At 35.2% G+C, this 17,587-nt stretch overlaps 1 long non-coding RNA gene across 1 annotated transcript in view; it reads right to left on the bottom strand.

Annotated features, from left to right (window-relative positions):
• LOC140167954 (uncharacterized) overlaps positions 1 to 16,996 on the bottom strand; it is a 48,990-nt gene extending 31,994 nt beyond the window's left edge. The window contains exons 1-2 of the long non-coding RNA XR_011861106.1: positions 16,890 to 16,996; positions 14,134 to 14,334 (exon numbers count right to left, since the gene is read on the bottom strand). This is a non-coding gene — a long non-coding RNA (uncharacterized lncRNA). The remainder of the gene's footprint in view (positions 1 to 14,133; positions 14,335 to 16,889) is intronic.
• Positions 16,997 to 17,587: the final 591 nt, after the last annotated feature.

Genomic DNA, 17,587 nt, shown 5'->3' with positions numbered 1-17,587 from the left:
TATTTAATGTTACTTGATTTGTTTGGGATAATTTAGACCATATCAATGTACGAGTTTTACGGTATGCAGACACAATAAAGATTTTAATACTATGTCTCTATACTGTTTACTCGGCTTGCATACCGTGCATTTTTCTATTTATGTCAAGTTTTGGAATCTAATTTGTGAAGAACAGGTCTGAATACCGTGGTTCTCTATTCAATAAGCCAATTATTATTGCATAAAACAAGTGGATTAGTTTTAAACACTTTTTATTCGTTTATAATGAATCTATAGTACAAAGGTGCACGTAAAATTACAACACCTCAATAGCTCAGTGGATAAGGAGACTGACAGTTAACGGAAGGGCGTGGGTTCAATTCCCGGCATTTTTTTCCATTTTTCCAAGTATAACGCTAACGGTCGACACAATCAGTTTAAAAAGAAATCAATGTAATTTTCTTTCTTTAAATTTTGTCGACCGTGGGGAAGTTAATGAATCAAAATTCCAATTTTATTTTTACAACCCTAAATACATTGCCAACAAATATATTCGGAGTAAACCGATGAAATTATGTCTGTTTGATACGTTTCAGTTGAGTTTTCTATCACGCCGCCACGGACCATACGTACATTGAATAACTTAATATACATTATAAATCGATTAAATTTTCAGAGAGGTTCTCGTGTTGCAGCGGTAGAGGCTGTGACTTGTGAACTAAAGGTTATAATGATAGCCATGAGTTCGAATCTTCTGTAGCGCTATCTTTTAATAATATTACTTTTCCTATCCTCTTCTGTACGATATGTTTAAAAGCTTTTTTACCTCTACTTCTTTCTTTCTTTCTTTCTTTCTTTCTTTCTTTCTTTCTTTCTTTCTTTCTTTCTTTCTTTCTTTCTTTCCATCTTTCTTTCTTTCTTTCTTTCTGAGATTTAAAATACCTCAATTGGTAGAGCGCGTACCAATTAAACGGAAAAGTTAACCGAACGGGTTCGAATACTACATGCTACCTTTTTTTTATTTTGATCCCGATATTTTATTTTTCCTTAGTATTTACTTCTACAGAATAAATTTCAGATTTTTGTTGATCGAAATAATATTTTACAATGTGTTTGGTCAATGATGTCTTCTGCTATAATTATGAAATACTAGGGCTTGGTGATAAGCCTTTTGATAAGTATGATAACATGCTTAATATTCAGCTAGCTTAGTATGTATTATCAGCTGACTTCAGATATGCAAACTGTAATAACAACATTTATTTTCATTTTAGACTTTTTATAGTCTATATTTTCTTCATTTCAGCTTAATTTAGCAGTTGTCATGGTTGTGTGCAAATTCCTATTACTATTAGATACGTTGTAATAAAACATGATTTTAAACATTTGTATATTACTTTTCTCTGAGGGCTTGCAGCAAAATTGATATTTTATTTTCCTTGGTATGGGTTTGTGGCTAGTAGTCAGGTAATGATGATGATATGATGATGACGACGACGACGACGACGACGATGATGATGATGAATGATGACGATGATGATGATGATGATGATGATGATGATGATGATGATGATGATGATGATGGATAATACAACTGATGTCAGATGATTATTAGAGTCGTGATGGTGACGATGATGGCAGTGATGAGGATTTAATTTTGTATGAAATTCTCACCCCCCTCCCGCACCCACCAGTCAATGTTGTTTTGATACTGAGACAAGAACGGACAATTGGTCTAGTATTGGCTCCAACATTGCTTTGGGGGGGGGTTTAAGCAATATGAAACATTAATGTTTGCCACTCATGTTACTTGCAATGTTTAAACAAAGAGCACGTTTCTATGGTATCAGTCACAGTATATGTTTTTGCTTAACACGTGTGCTATGACCCAAAAAATACATCATCTCCAAATACACAGTTCAGTGACCTCGAGGCCTCCATTCAACAAGAAAGTTAACCTGTTGTTATAGAAGGACATGCATTTATACCCAATACACTCAGAGGTCAATTTATGAGTGCACAAACATTATAGGGTCAACAAACTGTGTCTTTATAATCCGAACAACATGTGACATATTTACAGCAAGGGCCCGTGCCAAGGCCAAATCGACTTTTACAATGTTTATTGAAGAGATAAGATATGCATAATCTCAGTTTGCGAGTAGATAAGAGGTCAAATTTTTCCATGTTAAAATAGAATTACATGCTAGGCATGTTTGTTCCTCTTTTCGTTTGTGTATTAATCATCATCATCATATCATCATCATCATCATCATCATCATCATTATCATCGTCATCATTATCATCTTTGATTTGATTTGATTTGTTCATCATCATCATCGTCGTTGTTATTAGCATCATCATCATCATCATCATCATCGTCGTCGTCATCATCATCATCATCATCATCATCGTCGTCGTCGTCGTCGTCGTCATCATCATCATATCATCATCACCTGACTACTAGCCACAAACCCATACTAGCCACAAACCCATACCAAGGAAAATAAAATATCAATTATGCTGCAAGCCCTCAGAGAAAAGTAATATACAAATGTTTAAAATCATGTTTTATTACAACGTATCTAATAGTAATAGGAATTTGCACACAACCATGACAACTGCTAAATTAAGCTGAAATGAAGAAAATATAGACTATAAAAAGTCTAAAATGAAAATAAATGTTGTTATTACAGTTTGCATATCTGAAGTCAGCTGATAATACATACTAAGCTAGCTGAATATTAAGCATGTTTTCATACTTAAAGGCTTATCACCAAGCCCTAGTATTTCATATTTATAGCAGAAGACATCATTGACCAAACACATTGTAAAATATTATTTCGATCAACAAAAATCTGAAATCTATTCTGTAGAAGTAAATACTAAGGAAAAATAAAATATCGGGATAAAAAAAAAGGAGCATGTAGGATTCGAACTGGTGCGGTCAACTTTTCCCGTTTAATTGGTACGCGCTCTACCAATTGAGCTATTTAATGTTACTTGATTTGTTTGGGATAATTTAGACCATATCAATGTACGAGTTTTACGGTATGCAGACACAATAAAGATTTTAATACTATGTCTCTATACTGTTTACTCGGCTTGCATACCGTGCATTTTTCTATTTATGTCAAGTTTTGGAATCTAATTTGTGAAGAACAGGTCTGAATACCGTGGTTCTCTATTCAATAAGCCAATTATTATTGCATAAAACAAGTGGATTAGTTTTAAACACTTTTTATTCGTTTATAATGAATCTATAGTACAAAGGTGCACGTAAAATTACAACACCTCAATAGCTCAGTGGATAAGGAGACTGACAGTTAACGGAAGGGCGTGGGTTCAATTCCGGGCATTTTTTTCCATTTTTCCAAGTATAACGCTAACGGTCGACACAATCAGTTTAAAAAGAAATCAATGTAATTTTCTTTCTTTAAATTTTGTCGACCGTGGGGAAGTTAATGAATCAAAATTCCAATTTTATTTTTACAACCCTAAATACATTGCCAACAAATATATTCGGAGTAAACCGATGAAATTATGTCTGTTTGATACGTTTCAGTTGAGTTTTCTATCACGCCGCCACGGACCATACGTACATTGAATAACTTAATATACATTATAAATCGATTAAATTTTCAGAGAGGTTCTCGTGTTGCAGCGGTAGAGGCTGTGACTTGTGAACTAAAGGTTATAATGATAGCCATGAGTTCGAATCTTCTGTAGCGCTATCTTTTAATAATATTACTTTTCCTATCCTCTTCTGTACGATATGTTTAAAAGCTTTTTTACCTCAACTTCTTTCTTTCTTTCTTTCTTTCTTTCTTTCTTTCTTTCTTTCTTTCTTTCTTTCTTCTTTCTTTCTTTCTTTCTTTCTTTTTCTTTCTTTCTTTCTTTCCATCTTTCTTTCTTTCTTTCTTTCTGAGATTTAAAATACCTCAATTGGTAGAGCGCGTACCAATTAAACGGAAAAGTTAACCGAACGGGTTCGAATACTACATGCTACCTTTTTTTATTTTGATCCCGATATTTTATTTTTCCTTAGTATTTACTTCTACAGAATAAATTTCAGATTTTTGTTGATCGAAATAATATTTTACAATGTGTTTGGTCAATGATGTCTTCTGCTATAATTATGAAATACTAGGGCTTGGTGATAAGCCTTTTGATAAGTATGATAACATGCTTAATATTCAGCTAGCTTAGTATGTATTATCAGCTGACTTCAGATATGCAAACTGTAATAACAACATTTATTTTCATTTTAGACTTTGTTATGGTCTATATTTTCTTCATTTCAGCTTAATTTAGCAGTTGTCATGGTTGTGTGCAAATTCCTATTACTATTAGATACGTTGTAATAAAACATGATTTTAAACATTTGTATATTACTTTTCTCTGAGGGCTTGCAGCAAAATTGATATTTTATTTTCCTTGGTATGGGTTTGTGGCTAGTAGTCAGGTAATGATGATGATATGATGATGATGACGACGACGACGACGACGATGATGTATGATAATGATGACGATGACGATGATGATGATGATGATGATGATGATGATGATGATGATGATGATGATGGATAATACAACTGATGTCAGATGATTATTAGAGTCGTGATGGTGACGATGATGGCAGTGATGAGGGATTTAATTTTGTATGAAATTTTCACCCCCCCCCCCTCCCGCACCCACCAGTCAATGTTGTTTTGATACTGAGACAAGAACGGACAATTGGTCTAGTATTGGCTCCAACATTGCTTTAGGGGGGGGTTAAAGCAATATGAAACATTAATGTTTGCCACTCATGTTACTTGCAATGTTTAAACAAAGAGCACGTTTCTATGGTATCAGTCACAGTATATGTTTTTGCTTAACACGTGTGCTATGACCCAAAAAATACATCATCTCCAAATACACAGTTCAGTGACCTCGAGGCCTCCATTCAACAAGAAAGTTAACCTGTTGTTATAGAAGGACATGCATTTATACCCAATACACTCAGAGGTCAATTTATGAGTGCACAAACATTATAGGGTCAACAAACTGTGTCTTTATAATCCGAACAACATGTGACATATTTACAGCAAGGGCCCGTGCCAAGGCCAAATCGACTTTTACAATGTTTATTGAAGAGATAAGATATGCATAATCTCAGTTTGCGAGTAGATAAGAGGTCAAATTTTCCATGTTAAAATAGAATTACATGCTAGGCATGTTTGTTCCTCTTTTCGTTTGTGTATTATCATCATCATCATCATCATCATCATCATCGTCATCGTCATCATTATCATCTTTGATTTGATTTGATTTGTTCATCATCATCATCATCATCATCATCATCATCATCATCATCATCATCATCATCGTCGTCGTCATCATCATCATTATCATCATCGTCGTCGTCGTCGTCGTCGTCGTCATCATCATCATATCATCATCACCTGACTACTAGCCACAAACCCATACCAAGGAAAATAAAATATCAATTATGCTGCAAGCCCTCAGAGAAAAGTAATATACAAATGTTTAAAATCATGTTTTATTACAACGTATCTAATAGTAATAGGAATTTGCACACAACCATGACAACTGCTAAATTAAGCTGAAATGAAAAATATAGACTATAAAAAGTCTAAAATGAAAATAAATGTTGTTATTACAGTTTGCATATCTGAAGTCAGCTGATAATACATACTAAGCTAGCTGAATATTAAGCATGTTTTCATACTTAAAGGCTTATCACCAAGCCCTAGTATTTCATATTTATAGCAGAAGACATCATTGACCAAACACATTGTAAAATATTATTTCGATCAACAAAAATCTGAAATCTATTCTGTAGAAGTAAATACTAAGGAAAAATAAAATATCGGGATAAAAAAAAGGAGCATGTAGGATTCGAACTGGTGCGGTCAACTTTTCCCGTTTAATTGGTACGCGCTCTACCAATTGAGCTATTTAATGTTACTTGATTTGTTTGGGATAATTTAGACCATATCAATGTACGAGTTTTACGGTATGCAGACACAATAAAGATTTTAATACTATGTCTCTATACTGTTTACTCGGCTTGCATACCGTGCATTTTTCTATTTATGTCAAGTTTTGGAATCTAATTTGTGAAGAACAGGTCTGAATACCGTGGTTCTCTATTCAATAAGCCAATTATTATTGCATAAAACAAGTGGATTAGTTTTAAACACTTTTTATTCGTTTATAATGAATCTATAGTACAAAGGTGCACGTAAAATTACAACACCTCAATAGCTCAGTGGATAAGGAGACTGACAGTTAACGGAAGGGCGTGGGTTCAATTCCCGGCATTTTTTTCCATTTTTCCAAGTATAACGCTAACGGTCGACACAATCAGTTTAAAAAGAAATCAATGTAATTTTCTTTCTTTAAATTTTGTCGACCGTGGGGAAGTTAATGAATCAAAATTCCAATTTTATTTTTACAACCCTAAATACATTGCCAACAAATATATTCGGAGTAAACCGATGAAATTATGTCTGTTTGATACGTTTCAGTTGAGTTTTCTATCACGCCGCCACGGACCATACGTACATTGAATAACTTAATATACATTATAAATCGATTAAATTTTCAGAGAGGTTCTCGTGTTGCAGCGGTAGAGGCTGTGACTTGTGAACTAAAGGTTATAATGATAGCCATGAGTTCGAATCTTCTGTAGCGCTATCTTTTAATAATATTACTTTTCCTATCCTCTTCTGTACGATATGTTTAAAAGCTTTTTTACCTCAACTTTCTTTCTTTTTTCTTTCTTTCTTTCTTTCTTTCTTTCTTTCTTTTCTTTCTTTCTTTCTTTCTTTCTTTCTTTCTTTCTTTTCTTTCTTTCCATCTTTCTTTCTTTCTTTCTTTCTTTCTGAGATTTAAAATACCTCAATTGGTAGAGCGCGTACCAATTAAACGGAAAAGTTAACCGAACGGGTTCGAATACTACATGCTACCTTTTTTTTTTTTTTATTTTGATCCCGATATTTTATTTTTCCTTAGTATTTACTTCTACAGAATAAATTTCAGATTTTTGTTGATCGAAATAATATTTTACAATGTGTTTGGTCAATGATGTCTTCTGCTATAATTATGAAATACTAGGGCTTGGTGATAAGCCTTTTGATAAGTATGATAACATGCTTAATATTCAGCTAGCTTAGTATGTATTATCAGCTGACTTCAGATATGCAAACTGTAATAACAACATTTATTTTCATTTTAGACTTTTTATAGTCTATATTTTCTTCATTTCAGCTTAATTTAGCAGTTGTCATGGTTGTGTGCAAATTCCTATTACTATTAGATACGTTGTAATAAAACATGATTTTAAACATTTGTATATTACTTTTCTCTGAGGGCTTGCAGCAAAATTGATATTTTATTTTCCTTGGTATGGGTTTGTGGCTAGTAGTCAGGTAATGATGATGATTATGTTGATGATGACGGCGACGGCGACGACGACGATGATGATGATAATGATGACGATGACGATGATGATGATGATGATGATGATGATGATGATGATGATGATGATGATGGATATACAACTGATGTCAGATGATTATTAGAGTCGTGATGGTGACGATGATGGCAGTGATGAGGATTTAATTTTGTATGAAATTTCACCCCCCCCTCCCGCACCCACCAGTCAATGTTGTTTTGATACTGAGACAAGAACGGACAATTGGTCTAGTATTGGCTCCAACATTGCTTTGGGGGGGTTGAAGCAATATGAAACATTAATGTTTGCCACTCATGTTACTTGCAATGTTTAAACAAAGAGCACGTTTCTATGGTATCAGTCACAGTATATGTTTTTGCTTAACACGTGTGCTATGACCCAAAAATACATCATCTCCAAATACACAGTTCAGTGACCTCGAGGCCTCCATTCAACAAGAAAGTTAACCTGTTGTTATAGAAGGACATGCATTTATACCCAATACACTCAGAGGTCAATTTATGAGTGCACAAACATTATAGGGTCAACAAACTGTGTCTTTATAATCCGAACAACATGTGACATATTTACAGCAAGGGCCCGTGCCAAGGCCAAATCGACTTTTACAATGTTTATTGAAGAGATAAGATATGCATAATCTCAGTTTGCGAGTAGATAAGAGGTCAAATTTTTCCATGTTAAAATAGAATTACATGCTAGGCATGTTTGTTCCTCTTTTCGTTTGTGTATTATCATCATCATCATCATCATCATCATCGTCATCGTCATCATTATCATCTTTGATTTGATTTGATTTGTTCATCATCATCATCATCATCATCATCATCATCATCATCATCATCATCGTCGTCATCGTCATCATCATCATCATCATCGTCGTCGTCGTCGTCGTCATCATCATCATATCATCATCACCTGACTACTAGCCACAAACCCATACCAAGGAAAATAAAATATCAATTATGCTGCAAGCCCTCAGAGAAAAGTAATATACAAATGTTTAAAATCATGTTTTATTACAACGTATCTAATAGTAATAGGAATTTGCACACAACCATGACAACTGCTAAATTAAGCTGAAATGAAGAAACTATAGAAAAAAAAAAGTCTAAAATGAAAATAAATGTTGTTATTACAGTTTGCATATCTGAAGTCAGCTGATAATACATACTAAGCTAGCTGAATATTAAGCATGTTTTCATACTTAAAGGCTTATCACCAAGCCCTAGTATTTCATATTTATAGCAGAAGACATCATTGACCAAACACATTGTAAAATATTATTTCGATCAACAAAAATCTGAAATCTATTCTGTAGAAGTAAATACTAAGGAAAAATAAAATATCGGGATAAAAAAAAGGAGCATGTAGGATTCGAACTGGTGCGGTCAACTTTTCCCGTTTAATTGGTACGCGCTCTACCAATTGAGCTATTTAATGTTACTTGATTTGTTTGGGATAATTTAGACCATATCAATGTACGAGTTTTACGGTATGCAGACACAATAAAGATTTTAATACTATGTCTCTATACTGTTTACTCGGCTTGCATACCGTGCATTTTTCTATTTATGTCAAGTTTTGGAATCTAATTTGTGAAGAACAGGTCTGAATACCGTGGTTCTCTATTCAATAAGCCAATTATTATTGCATAAAACAAGTGGATTAGTTTTAAACACTTTTTATTCGTTTATAATGAATCTATAGTACAAAGGTGCACGTAAAATTACAACACCTCAATAGCTCAGTGGATAAGGAGACTGACAGTTAACGGAAGGGCGTGGGTTCAATTCCCGGCATTTTTTTCCATTTTTCCAAGTATAACGCTAACGGTCGACACAATCAGTTTAAAAAGAAATCAATGTAATTTTCTTTCTTTAAATTTTGTCGACCGTGGGGAAGTTAATGAATCAAAATTCCAATTTTATTTTTACAACCCTAAATACATTGCCAACAAATATATTCGGAGTAAACCGATGAAATTATGTCTGTTTGATACGTTTCAGTTGAGTTTTCTATCACGCCGCCACGGACCATACGTACATTGAATAACTTAATATACATTATAAATCGATTAAATTTTCAGAGAGGTTCTCGTGTTGCAGCGGTAGAGGCTGTGACTTGTGAACTAAAGGTTATAATGATAGCCATGAGTTCGAATCTTCTGTAGCGCTATCTTTTAATAATATTACTTTTCCTATCCTCTTCTGTACGATATGTTTAAAAGCTTTTTACCTCAACTTCTTTCTTTCTTTCTTTCTTTCTTTCTTTCTTTCTTTCTTTCTTTCTTTCTTTCTTTCTTTCTTTCTTTCTTTCTTTCTTTCTTTCCATCTTTCTTTCTTTCTTTCTTTCTGAGATTTAAAATACCTCAATTGGTAGAGCGCGTACCAATTAAACGGAAAAGTTAACCGAACGGGTTCGAATACTACATGCTACCTTTTTTTTATTTTGATCCCGATATTTTATTTTTCCTTAGTATTTACTTCTACAGAATAAATTTCAGATTTTTGTTGATCGAAATAATATTTTACAATGTGTTTGGTCAATGATGTCTTCTGCTATAATTATGAAATACTAGGGCTTGGTGATAAGCCTTTTGATAAGTATGATAACATGCTTAATATTCAGCTAGCTTAGTATGTATTATCAGCTGACTTCAGATATGCAAACTGTAATAACAACATTTATTTTCATTTTAGACTTTTTTATAGTCTATATTTTCTTCATTTCAGCTTAATTTAGCAGTTGTCATGGTTGTGTGCAAATTCCTATTACTATTAGATACGTTGTAATAAAACATGATTTTAAACATTTGTATATTACTTTTCTCTGAGGGCTTGCAGCAAAATTGATATTTTATTTTCCTTGGTATGGGTTTGTGGCTAGTAGTCAGGTAATGATGATGATATGATGATGATGACGACGACGACGACGACGATGATGGTGATAATGATGACGATGACGATGATGATGATGATGATGATGATGATGATGATGATGATGATGATGATGGATAATACAACTGATGTCAGATGATTATTAGAGTCGTGATGGTGACGATGATGGCAGTGATGAGGGATTTAATTTTGTATGAAATTCTCACCCCCCCCCCCTCCCGCACCCACCAGTCAATGTTGTTTTGATACTGAGACAAGAACGGACAATTGGTCTAGTATTGGCTCCAACATTGCTTTGGGGGGTTGAAGCAATATGAAACATTAATGTTTGCCACTCATGTTACTTGCAATGTTTAAACAAAGAGCACGTTTCTATGGTATCAGTCACAGTATATGTTTTTGCTTAACACGTGTGCTATGACCCAAAAATACATCATCTCCAAATACACAGTTCAGTGACCTCGAGGCCTCCATTCAACAAGAAAGTTAACCTGTTGTTATAGAAGGACATGCATTTATACCCAATACACTCAGAGGTCAATTTATGAGTGCACAAACATTATAGGGTCAACAAACTGTGTCTTTATAATCCGAACAACATGTGACATATTTACAGCAAGGGCCCGTGCCAAGGCCAAATCGACTTTTACAATGTTTATTGAAGAGATAAGATATGCATAATCTCAGTTTGCGAGTAGATAAGAAGTCAAATTTTTCCATGTTAAAAATAGAATTACATGCTAGGCATGTTTGTTCCTCTTTTTCGTTTGTGTATTAATCATCATCATCATCATCATCATCATCGTCATCGTCATCATTATCATCTTTGATTTGATTTGATTTGTTCCTCATCATTCATCATCATCATCATCATCATCATCATCATCATCGTCATCGTCATCGTCATCATTATCATCATCATCGTCGTCGTCGTCGTCATCATCATCATATCATCATCACCTGACTACTAGCCACAAACCCATACCAAGGAAAATAAAATATCAATTATGCTGCAAGCCCTCAGAGAAAAGTAATATACAAATGTTTAAAATCATGTTTTATTACAACGTATCTAATAGTAATAGGAATTTGCACACAACCATGACAACTGCTAAATTAAGCTGAAATGAAGAAACTATAGACTATAAAAAAGTCTAAAATGAAAATAAATGTTGTTATATATTCCATCTATTTGCTCACACAATTGCTGTGCACCGGACGATGTACTCAAATCTGCCTGAATGTAATGCACCGACACGTTATACTCTCTGTAAATAATTATAGAATGATATGATGAAATATTTGTTAAAATTAAATTTTGCCGCCCCTTCCTCAACAGCCCGAAAAGGTTGACACAATTTTTTTTCGGTGGTTTGAAAAAGTGAAGACCTAAGGGTCTTGTAAAAGGTAAAGAAAATATACCTTGTAATAAATAAAGGCATATTCTTTGCTTTACTATACGTCCCAGCAAAGGTCTCTTTCCTTGCCCATTACACCAAAGGTATCTCTTCTTTGCTCTTCACGGGCCCTCCGAGGTCTCTTTTTTCCGTTTTTATGGGTCCATTAGGCTGCGATCACATAGAAGTATACGGTATACGGTATTCGCTATACGATTAACGCTCATTCGATCAGGCTGAGTATACTATGTGAACTCAGCCTGATCGAATGAGCGTATTTCATATAGCGAATAGCGAATACCGTATACTTCTATGTGATCGCAGCCTAAAGGTATCTTTTCTTTGCTTTAAGCTTTTTTACATACACTGTAAAAATTTGACCGTAGAATACCTGGCAACTAAGTTGGCAGCATTCTTCCGTAAAAACGACTAGTTTACAAGTACTTTACCGTAAATGTACGGTATAATGCCCATTAGTCTTGTACAAAATACGCCAAAATAAACGACGTGTGTTTGACGGTAAAATACCTGGCAACTGGCAACATTTAACCGTTGTTGCCGTAACTATACACGGTACATTATACGAAATAGCATTTAAACACAGGACAATACGGCTATTTACTATTCAAAAAATTGGACGATGCAACACTTAAACTTTACACTCACAAAAAGTAAAACAAATACAATCTAACGGTACTAACATGCCTATTCTCAGTAAAATAGTAATTCAATACTACAGTAAATAACCATAAAGTTTACGGGAAAGTACCGCAAAATAACGGTAATATTTTACAGTGTACTCACTATTCTCTTTTCTTTCCTTCAAGGGCCTATGGTATATTTTCTTTGCTTTTTAAGGGCCCACTACGGTATTTTTTCTTTGTATTTACGGGTCCTTTATAAGGTCTGTTTTCTTTGCTCTTTTACAGCACATAAAGAGCAAACAAAAGTAGCGAGCCCGTAAAAAATAAAGAAAAGAGACATACATTTAAAAAAAATACAAGATAGCATTTGAGACACAAATTCTAATAAATATTTCACTTGAATTTACTGTTTGCTTTTGGCAAAATGATCATCCTCGATATTATGAAATCTTCGGGAAATCAGGGAGTGTAGCTTAATTGTAGGAACACAAATTGCAAATTCTCGCGCGCATTGTGCCCTTCAGTTTATTATTTGATCATTTACCTTCAAAATGGCATTTTTTCAGCGCTTCGCACGGAGTTTGTTTCAATAAGTTCAATCTGGGAGCATATTAAAGTCGCTAATTCGAATTGCAAATTTTCGCGCGCTTCGCGAACATTCAGCGGTTCATACTTGGATCATTTTAGCTTAAAATTAACTTAAATTTGGCAAATTGCACTAACTTAATCTGGGAGCAAAATACCACTTTAAAATTGCAAATTTTCTCCTTCAATGTTCATATTTGATTATTGGCAGCTAAACATGCAACTTTCGCCCCGCTTCAACATATGTTCAAGGATTTTACACCAACCTCCCATCCCATGTCAGAAAGAAATTTACGCCACTGCTGATACCCCTCCCCCACACACATACTTATGAAGTCCTGCACCGTCATCAATGATCAAAGGGGCCGTGCGTTCACGTTGCCCCTGGGCCTGTAATGGCTCTCGGCGGCACTGCAGACTAGACGTCAAGTTCTGCAACTTTTATTTACTGCATTATTTTAAGGGAAGGGATATGAACGTTTGGACAGTATTTATTGTGGGACATTAGAGCACATCAGACATATCGAATTGCATTCTGAATACGAAGAATGTCATTCTGATATCAAATAATTTTGTTTTTGAAATTCGCAATTTAATACGCATTTTATGGCAAATCATTAAAAATTGATATTTTTGATATTTAACAGTACTTGAAGTAAACTTTATAAATCTAATGATTTATACTTAAAGTGTATGTAGGTGGGATGAAAATGACGATCAATTGAAAATTTTGACCTTTCGTATTGAAGATATGGATTTTTCCCAAAACACCAAAAAAGATAGGTCTTTTTGGGGAAAAAATCCATATATTCAATATAAAAGGTCAAAATTTTCAATTGATCGTCGGCTTTTTCTCCCAGCTACATACACTTTAAGAATATATCATTAGATTTATAAAATTTACTTCGAGGACTGTTATATATCAAAAATTTGAAAAATATCAAATTTGAAAAAATTATATTGTGAATTTCAAAAAATGAAAATTATTTGATACCAGAAAGACATGCTTCGTATTCAGAATGCAATTCGATACGTCTGAGGTGCTCTCATGTCCCACAAAAAATACTTTCGAAACGCCATAAACGCTCATTCTAGATCCCTTAAGTAACACATCAAGATTGCTATAATACTGGAAATATTCTTACTTTGCCAAATCACTCTGACATTTCTCCACTTCCTTCGTCGCACGATCTCTAGTACCATGTAGTATGATGTTCATGTTGTGATTTTTGGCCAAACATTTTGCTATCCCCAATCCAATACCATTGCATCGTGTTGATCCCGTCACTAGGGCTGTTAGGACGTGGTTGGTGGAAGTCATGCTGTATCAGGATGTTTGTTAATGACTAATTGGGATGAAAATTGTGAAAATAACGGGAATGTACCGCCACCAATTCCCTTCAATAAGAAATGTGACAACAAATAAACTGCTCAAATAAAGAAAGTCCGCAGTCATGTAACCCGTCCTACACCAAAATCGGATCTTGTTATGATAACTTGAATGATACGGACGTGTGTAGAATCTTGTTAGCTCCAATTTGATACCAAATTTGCTACCAAATACTCAAAGGTGACAAAGATTGATACCAGTTTATGGCATTTGGTGCATTTTCAAAAGTTGCAAATCAAAACGAAGCACGCGGTCGAAATTGCTTAGCGTGGCAATATGGTCAAGCTTGCTTGCCCACGACGGGCCCCTGTCGACTATCCCAAGTGCGCGCTTTATTCAATTGTTAATTTAAAACGCATGGGATTGCTACAGTGCTTTACAGATGAATACTTGGGCACGATGCGATCGATATGACCCAGCGGTTGTTTCGGGCTATGTCAATGGTCGCGCTCTAACATTCACCTCTACATGTCCGCGTGGTCCGTTTTAATTTGCAACTTTTGAAAATGCACCAAATTTCATATACTGGTATCAATCTCTGTGAATTTAGAGTTTTTGGTAGCAAATTTGGTATCAAATTGCAGCTAACATGATTCTGCACACGACCTTTTCAATCAAATTGTCATAACTAGATCAGGTTTTGGTGTAGGACGGGTTACATGACTGCGGACTTTCTTTATTTGAGGTGTTTAGATGAGAAACCCCAAGAGAGACCCGGTATAAAGGAGTTATTTTCCGAAGCTAGGAAATTATTGGGGCCAGGACAGTGCCGGATTTACCATTTGGCCACATGGGCCCGGGCTCAGCCCTCCCCTACCCCCAAATTTTAAATATTCCACTTTAACCCGAAAAAGATGACGTTTGGGACCAAAATATCGAAAAATTGCACAATTTTGTGCGTTTGCGACACAATGATACTTTATCATGTATCATGTATCATGTCACGTATCATGTGACGTATCATCCCGTAAATATGGCGGACTACTCAAATGCATTCAACAAAAGCATGATTGCAATCTACCGTGACAGTTCGTCTCACACACATAACCCTGCACTACCATCAAATAGGTTGATGACAACATTTGATTGAATAGATATGAGGTTTATTTACCCCTTCAGGAAAAAGTTTAAAGAAAACCCTAAAATGTGGCTCTGACTTCATCAGGTTAGAGCCGAATAAAGCTTGAACAATTTCACAGAGTGACTGGCTGCACCAGTACTGTAGTTTTCACACATTGACAGGGTCTAAAGCTTTGTGTTGATTACGTAATGTGTGGAGGCAAATTGCAATAAGTACAATGAAATAATGGGTTGGGCGGGCTCCGAGGCGGGTTTCTTCTTCATCTTACGTAACAGTATTGTTCTCCAAAAAAAACCCGGAAGCTTGCCGCAGAGGGGTGACACTTCTCCTGAAGCATGGCAGAATGACCCCTCTATTGTGTTTGTTCATTTGTGTATGGAGAGCCATTATACTAGAAATACCTTTTAAAAGCATTAAATTAGTATCACCCTGGCGGCCCCGTCCACTGGAAAACCAGAATCTGTTGTTTAAAAAGAAACGAAAATACAAAAAAAACCAGATCCGCCTGTGTACATATAAATGGGTAGCAAAATAGGTCTCGAATATTAATGAATTAAAAGAAACATACGGGATATAATGAACCATTGACCTGACGCCATGATGGCAGAATTTATTAGTCGTTTTATTCCATGTTTTTATAGTATGTCAAAATCCCACTTCTTGTTTAAATTAATGTGCAGTCCATATGCACAAATGAATATTTATCTTTTCGATATTGAGCTTTTTGTACAACTCATATAACGTGTCATTAAAGCAGGTCATATGTGCTGACCTTCTTCTATTGTATTTGTTCATCTGTGTATGGAGAGAAGAACGCCATTGAAACTCCATCGGCATTAGGGCGTAGTTCATTGCACTCACCGGATTGTTATTCCAAGTATTTTGATAATACAGATAATATGTACTAATGGGTCGAGGCGATTGCATTATGTGCTGACCTTCTTCTATTGTATTTGTTCATCTGTGTATGGAGAGAAGACGCCATTGAAACTCCATCGGTATTAGGGCGTAGTTCATTGAACTCACCGGATTGTTATTCCAAATACTTTGATAATACAGATAATACGTACTAATGGGTCGAGGCGATTGCATTGAAAAACTAATAAATTATTCATAACAGTTACGTAATCAATCGATAGTGCGGACACTTTTCATTTGCAAACCACCAAAATTCGTGATCTTTTAGCGTTGGAAAAGAAACCACGTGAATAGAGTGCCCTCTCAAGAATAACTACTCTCTGCTTGCCGTTTGGCGCTCTAGCTGAAATACAGCAAGATAATTTAAGATAGTAAATGTAAACCTGTATTTTAGCTAGAGTATCTCGAGCTAGCTGCACCGGTAATGTGATATCCGACGGCGCACCCGAATAATAATTAATTGTTATGGAATCCCGTCGTGAAAGCCTATACTTACTTAACATTAAGCTTACCTGTGATATAGCATACAGTATCAGTTCTACGCACTATCCTAGTATACACTAGTATACTACCAGTACCGTATACAAATTACTTGTTGGGACCCTGATCTCTTGTCAACAGCAGTGTCTGTCATGTCAGGGAACTTAACATACTATCAAAGGGGTGACACTAAATTCACGGTTGTTCTATTAGCAACGCAAAATCTATGAAAAATTCAGCTGGTTTACTAGCTAGAAAGTGAGGCCAGTTATCGATCCGTTATAGCTCGTTATGAATAATTCATGTTCGACTCCTTGGATCATGTTAATTGAGTCAGGGAACCTCTATTATTATCGGGAATTGCCTGTTACACATGATCGCACACAAGGTCGTAGGCAATTGGTCGGACCTCATCTGCCCAGAACATATTGACCCAGGTCAGCATACCGCCATATCCTTCCCGACATGCTTAGTAGCCAAGTCCGTAGAAGAGTGGATCCACACACTATGTACACAAATATACATTTGGCCACATTTTATTATACGATTAATACGAATTTATTAAACATGGTAACAAATATTCTCTAGCAAATCGGTTATAGATGGAACTGGTAGGCATATTATAAATTCGGGATATTAAATATCTTCCTGACCAGCCAGATCTGCGCATGGTCAAAGACGAGTATCAGACCGACGCAAACTGGCTTAGTCTCCACATCAGCCAGTTTGG

The sequence above is a fragment of the Amphiura filiformis genome, chromosome 13 (assembly GCF_039555335.1).
Source record: "Amphiura filiformis chromosome 13, Afil_fr2py, whole genome shotgun sequence".
Classification (NCBI taxonomy): Eukaryota; Metazoa; Echinodermata; class Ophiuroidea; order Amphilepidida; family Amphiuridae; genus Amphiura; species Amphiura filiformis.
This window is presented reverse-complemented; position numbering and strand designations above follow the sequence as displayed.